We start from the raw sequence: 7,011 nt of genomic DNA on the forward strand, positions 1-7,011 counted from the left end.
TAGAGTAGGTTTAGGGGTTGGGGTTGGGGTAGGGGTAATGGTAGCGGTAGGGGTATGAGTATGATTTCTAGTGGTCCTCAGCAAGGGGAAGGGGGTAAGGGTAGGATAGTGTTATAGTAAGGGGAGATGTGGTTGTAATATATGTGTAGCAGTAGGGGTAGGGGTAGGTGAAGCGGTAAGGTTGTGGTAAGGGTACCGATAGGGTTAGGGGTTGGGGTAGGACAAGGGGAGGTGTAGAAATAGGGTTAGCGGTAGTGGTAGGAGTAGTGATAAGCTTAGAGGTAGGGGTATGGTTATGTTAAGGAGTATGGGTAGGGGTCAGGTTTGTGGTAGGGTTAGGTATAGGAGTAGAGGTAGGGACAGGTAGGGACAAGTAGGTGTATGGGTAGGGTAGGTTCAGGGCTAGGCCGAGCTGATACCTCATGACCCAAATCCCCCTAAATTGCAATGTTAGTCTCTCTGGAGTTACCCAAGGCCCCCAGACAAACAAAAACATACCTAGCAGGCATGGCATTCCGAGGGCTTTAGAGACTACCTCCCAGAAGCGGAGGGCAGAGACCGAACCTCTCTTTGGGCAACAGTAGATTCTTTATAGCGCAGCTCGCACAAACACTCTTTATCTCTACCTGTTTCAGAGTAGGGGGAAAAGTGCAGACCTTGGGGCTTGCCTTCCCATGGGCTCAGTTTTATTCACATCTGGCGACTAGAACCCGCCTCGTCTAGAACAGTGCTGGTGTCTCTGTGAATATTTGGTGAATGAGTGAAGCGTGAATGAATGGAATAAGTCGTTTTTTAATTTGTCGTGTGAGATGGGGTTGAAAATTTTTTTTTCTTCGTTTTGGACTTGGTTCGTTCTGGTGGGTTTCAAAGACAGCAGTGATGCAAACGTGCATGTTGCCATCTCTCTGGAAGGGAGCCCTCCCATTGTAGAGATGAGAAGGTCTAAATCCGGAAAAGCTGGTGAGGGACAGAGATGGGGTCAGCACACAGGTTCGGCAACTTTAAAAAAATTTGTCTTAGCCAAGTGCTTTATTTCCTCTTTTCCTTATTGAAAAAAGAACAAAAAAACTGACAGCAAGGGTGGTGCAGCGGTTTAGCGCCTGCCTTTGGCCCAGGGCGCGATCCTGGGGACCTGGGATCGAGTCCCACGTCGGGCTCCCGGTGCATGGAGCCTGCTTCTCCCTCTGCCTCTCTCTCTCTCTCTCTCTCTCTCTGTGACTATCATAAATAAGTAAAAATAAAAAAAAAGCTGACAGCAAAAGTCTTCCTTTCTGAGGAGCTTAGCACTGCAGTGTGAGGTCCTCTCATTTGGGATGGCCTTCAGCTGTCCAGCCTGCCTCGTGGGGATGGTGCTAATGAGTCAGAATGTATGTGTTCCAGGGCTGGGGTAGGACAAAACCAGGAGCTGAACACTGATTCTACCTTGGAGCCCATGGGCACTATGTTTGCATCTATTTTGAGGATTGATTGTCTGATTAAATTCCTCAAATATTCTATAGAATTACAGTTTAAAAAGAAAAGTTTCCACCCAGACATGCTTGGGGCCACTAGCCAAGCACTTGGCCAGAAATATGTTTTCAAAGAACTTTTTAAAGACAAGGTTTGACCTGATAGTTAGAACTCCAAGGAAGAGGTAATGACAGCAGGGCCAGAAGACCAGGAAAGAAGGCATTAAAATGGTATTTCTTATATGGGGTTCTTTCCCTGGAACCTCCAGTTGTGCCTGAGATTCCTGCCACATTTTTTGCTCTAGTGTAACCGTAAGCCTATCATTTACTGAGCACTTACTATGGGCCAGGCACTCTTCACAGTGATAGCACCTCCACAGGGGGGTGCTGTCCTTGTCACCATCCCTGCCGGGGAAGCAGGCTTGCAGAGGTTAGATGACTTGCCCCTGTTAAGTCAGCTGGTACTTGCCAGCAGGTCAGAGGAGTCTCTTCTATCGCTTCTCCCCTCCCGACCATGCCCACGATCCTGGTGGTAATGCCAGTTTGATTCAATTAAAATGAACTTTAAGGAAGTTACTGGTTTTCTAGTGGTGCTCAGCGAAACGGCCACAAATCGAGCAGGCCTGACACAACACAAATCTTATTCCCTTCCTGCTTCTGTGCACCGGGGGTCTGGATCTGGTTTAACCTGGGTCCTTCTTCAAGGTCTCAACTGGGGTCAAAACCAGCTGCTGTCAGGCTGTAGTCTCGTGGGAGGCCCAGGGTGCTCTTCCAAGCTCACTGGTTGTTGGCAGGATTCAGTTCCTTGTAGGACTGCTCCTCTACAGGCCCGAGGGGTTGCCTGCTGTCCTCTGCCTCATGGCCTTCTCTGCAGCATGGCCATTGCTGCCTCCAGGCCAACCAGGGGAGCACGTCTGCTGCTTCGGTGTCTCCGGCTTCCATCTCTGACCGCCGACCCCCTGCTAACAGGCTCACCTAATGGGGTCAGGCCCATCCAGGATCCTCTCCCTTTGGAAGAACTTGAGGTCCATGACTGGAGACTTTCATCAGATTTCAAAATGCCATACCTGACTACCCGCACTCGGAGAGAGCGGATTACAGTGGGTTTGTGCAGTGTGAAGCAGGGATCCTGAAGGCCAGCTTAGAATTCTGTCTCCCACAGAGGATAATATTGAGGAGGAAACTGGCAAACAGTTGAGGTGGAGAGAGGGGATGGGGGGACAGGGGAGATGTCCCCACATGTAGGTATATGAGCCTCAGGCCTCTTTTTATTTTATTATTTTAAAGATTTTATTTATTTATTTATTCATGAGAGACACACAGTCCTCTTTTCAACGTACAGGATGGTTGAGGCAGTTCTTCTCTCACCCATCCCTGGCCCTACCCCATCACACCGTGACTCCCAGCCAGTCACCCCTGACATGCCCAGGTGTGCCACATGCCTGCTTGTCTTAGAAAATCTTTCCTAGGGCTGCTCGGGGGCTCAGCATTTGAGCGTCTGCCTTCCTGGGGCGGAGTCTGTGTCGGGCTCCCCGCAGGGAGCCTGCTTCTCCCTCTGCCTGTGTCTCTGCCTCTCTCTGTGTCTCTCATGAGTAAATAAATAAAATCTTAATGAACTCTTCCCCATCTCCTCCGGCATCACCACTCCCCCAGCACCTTACTCCCTTTGCTCTGCCTCGACTCTGCCACGAGCGGCCCCCTTCTGTGTCATGGAGCCTTCTCAGTCCAGGCCACCAGGGCTGGGTGCCCTGCGAGGAAGGAACTAGCCTGGTCACCTCAGAGGTCCTCAGAGGTCGTGGTGTCACTGAAAGCTGGTTAAGTGAAGGGATTAGCTGTGCTGTCAAGAGAGAGCTGAGAAGACAGTAGAGGAAGTGTTCCAGTTTGTGTTATCTCTGCGCCTTCTGGGGCATTATCAAGGACCTGCAGTAGGACCTGCGGTCTCTTAGAATGATACTCTCTGATGATCAAATTACTACCATAGAAGCTCTTAACCAAACCGGACTCGTCTTGCTACTTCTTACCTCCCCTTCCCCATGTCAGCCAGACAGCATTCTTGTAAATCTGGAGATAAGCAAAACCCTACCTCTGCTGGGCTGAGCCAGCAAACCAGCTCGCCCCAGTCATGGAGCGAGTCCCCGTTAGGGTCTCTGGGGCAGCACACCTCACCACAATGAACACTTGCGCAGCAGCCACAGAGTTGGGGGCTACGAAACAATGGTTTGTTTTTAAGAGACAGAGAGTCCCTTCTGTTCTTTGATAAGATCAGAGAAGCTAAAAATAAAGCCAGGGTGAACTGCCCAGAAGAGCGGTCAGAACATGTCTTTGTCGAAAAATACCCCCACCAATGAAACATCCTGAATGAGAGTGTAGGTGAGAGTTTGCACATGGCTCAGGGGAAGGGATGGAGGCGTGGGTCCCTGGGTGCACCCCGCAGGATCCAGTCCAGCGCCGCACCCATGGAATCTGAATAAAGAATTCATTTCCGGGCAGCCGGGTAGCTCACCGGTTTAGCACCGCCTTTGGCCCAGGGCCTGGTCCTGGAAACCCGGGATCGAGTCCCACGTCGGGCTCCCTGCATGGAGTCTGCTTATCCCTCTGCCTGAGTCTCTGCCTCTCTTTGTGTCTCTCATGAATGAATAAGTAAGATCTTAAAAAAAAAAAAAAAAAAGAATGGCTCAACCCCCAAAGCAGAAAGTTCAATACAGGGATACCAGAGAGGGAGGTGAAAATCCAAAAATAATTAGTGGAGAGAATAAAAGTGCTTCTGAGGAGAGAGGAATGAGGGGAGGCAAGCAATGGAGTGCTGTCTGGGTTTTTTAGAGCAAAGCTAGAAGTGTCATGAAACATATCTTGTATGTGTATAACTTTGAATAAAGATAGAAACTTCAAAGAAGAAGTGTTACAAGTGTCAAATAGGTGATAATGGTTCCTTTCCCTTTCACATTTAAGGGGAGTGGAACAGCCCTGGAAACAGATCAGTTTTGCTGTGGCTGTTGTTGCTGTTGCTGTAGTTTTTTTGTTTGTTGTTTTTTGCTTCTGTTTATAAACTAAGGCCAAAATCCTACTGTGGCCTTTCAGGCCCCACCATAGGCAATGACAAAGGCATGTCCTGGCAGACCCCATGGGGAAAAGCTGGCGGCCCACAGTAGTTGGGGTCCATGTTCTAAAGGGAGTGTTGGTCAAGAACTCAGTTCCCAAAGGGTCACTTTTCTCTTAAATTTCTGAGATGTTTTCAACAGTCTATTTTATCCTCCTATTGAATTTGGCCCTTAAGAAATCCTTGCCTTGGACAAAGGTGTACATGCAAAGGATGTGCTTCCTTCTCTTTTTGGGCACTCAGCGTCCCCAATCTAGAAAAGGAAGGGACTGGACCAGATAGAGCATGTCAAGGGCCCCTTGATGCATCTAGAAAATTACTACAGGGGCATCAGGATAGCTCAGTTGATTAGGTGTCTGCCTTGGCTCAAGTCATGATCCCAGGGTCCTGGGATTGAGCCCTACATCAGGCGCTCTATTGAATGGGGAGCCTGCTTCTCCCTCTCCCTCTGCCTGCTGCTCTGCCTTCTTGTGCTCTCTCTCTCTGTCAAATAAATAGATAAAATCTTAAAAAAGAAAGTTACTACAAGTACGGCTTCTCTCCTGAACTCCTATAGCATTTAATAACCCATACCCAATGATGTAGCACCCAGTTACATCCTCTCCCCACAGATTAGCTGGTTTTTTGTTTGGTTGATTATTTATTTTGTTTGATATGTGTGATGTAGGCTGGTCTTCTCCAAATAGATGGAAGTTTCTAGAGAGCAGAGGCCCACACTAAACTTCCTGCGCACCACACCACACCCAGCAGCCCGGTGCAGTGCTGGATACACTGTTCATAACCAGTGAAAATGTCCTAAAGAAATCATGATCATGTTTTCTGTGGGCTAGGACAAGAGTTGATACTAACCCTTGATTTTGCTCACTCCCGTGTCCCCAGCACCTGGACCAGGGACTGACACATAGTAAGTGTTCAAAACAAATTTTGTTGGCTGGAAGAATCAATGCACCTAAAGGAAAGGCTGGAATGGAATTTGGTGGCTAGAAATACTCAAGTATTTGGGGGCCCCAAGAAAAAGCCATTGTTGCCCCCCACCACTAACACCACCACCAAGTGACTTGAGTGAATAGCAGGTTGAGGAATGCAAAGCCATTCACCTTTTGGCCAAGACTCCCAAGGGCAGAGTGTAACTAGCCAATCCGCTCTTGGCTAAAGATGGTTTAGCTAAATATTTAAAACCTTGCAAATATGCATTACCAACTATTTCCTGTCTAAGAAGTCCTTTGCTAAGGAAATATGGCAGAGAAGCACAAGATAAAGGAGGAACTTTTATTGCATCATGATCTATAACATAGAAAAAGGGGAAACAACCTAAATGTTTGATAATAAGGGACTGGTCACAAGAAAGTGTTTGCTTAACATTTTATGCTGCTTAATGAAGAAAGACAAAATTCTGTGTGCCTTTGCGTTGTGATAAAAAAAAATATTTATGCACGTGTATACACGTGTAGGTAGATACACACATATCTATCCAAATAGAGAAACGTTGGAAAGATACACATGAAATAATGATTGCAGTATGAGAGAGTCAAAGCTTGGTTTTTGGTTTTCTGCCTCTGGGCTTTTCTGTATTTTGCGTTGCTTTTGTGTTTAGAGAAAAAGTATATTTCTTTAAATAACATTATGTGGCATTGTTCTGCAAGGTTTCTATAGACACTAAGATTGGTGAATAACTAAATGAGTGTTGAAAACACTCTTACCAACATCAGGAAATCAGGGAGACTCACCACCCCGGCCCCCTATTTTGAGAGAAGTGGGGATTCATTCTGGACATACTTAATAGCTAGGAAGGTGTGATTCTAAATGACGTGCCAAGTAAATTTAAAGACTGTAACTTATCCATCGGGGGATATAGATGTTAAAAGCCACGAGTGAGAAAACTGAGCCTATTTTTAATGGGGGGTGAGGACTGGGCTGGGAGGGGGCCACTTAAGCAGAGAGAAGCAAACGAGCAAAAAAGCTTGAGACATGTCATTAAATGTCTATTGTGTGTGCCCACTCCGTGGCAGGTGCTCTGAGAGATATTAGGAAAGCAAAAGACCAGTTTATAGTCTAATTAGAAAGACAAGCCTAGCACTTATAAAACCATTAAAGACAAAGGCTAGATGCGATTGTTTATAATTAGTGCTAAATAGTGAGATTCAGTCGAGTGCTCTGACAATAGTCTGGATTTTAAATATTTTAAGATGTTTCTAATATGTATATGTACATATATTTAAACAGAATTTCATTAAGAATTCAAATAGGCTAAAAATAAGCAAGGATTAAACATTGGAGCAACAGGACACATTTTGGTATCTACATGGTTTTATATCTAACCTCCTGGTAAGGGTGTCCCAAGAGATCAGCATCTTAGGAAAGAAAGACACCCCTAGCATTTAAGTTTTCAAGGGGAACAGACAATGGGACCCACCCCTTCCTCCCAGGAAAGTCTGATGTGCCCATCTAGGAGGCCAAAGGACTCAT

This window comes from Canis aureus, chromosome 6 (assembly GCF_053574225.1).
Source record: "Canis aureus isolate CA01 chromosome 6, VMU_Caureus_v.1.0, whole genome shotgun sequence".
Classification (NCBI taxonomy): domain Eukaryota; kingdom Metazoa; phylum Chordata; class Mammalia; order Carnivora; family Canidae; genus Canis; species Canis aureus.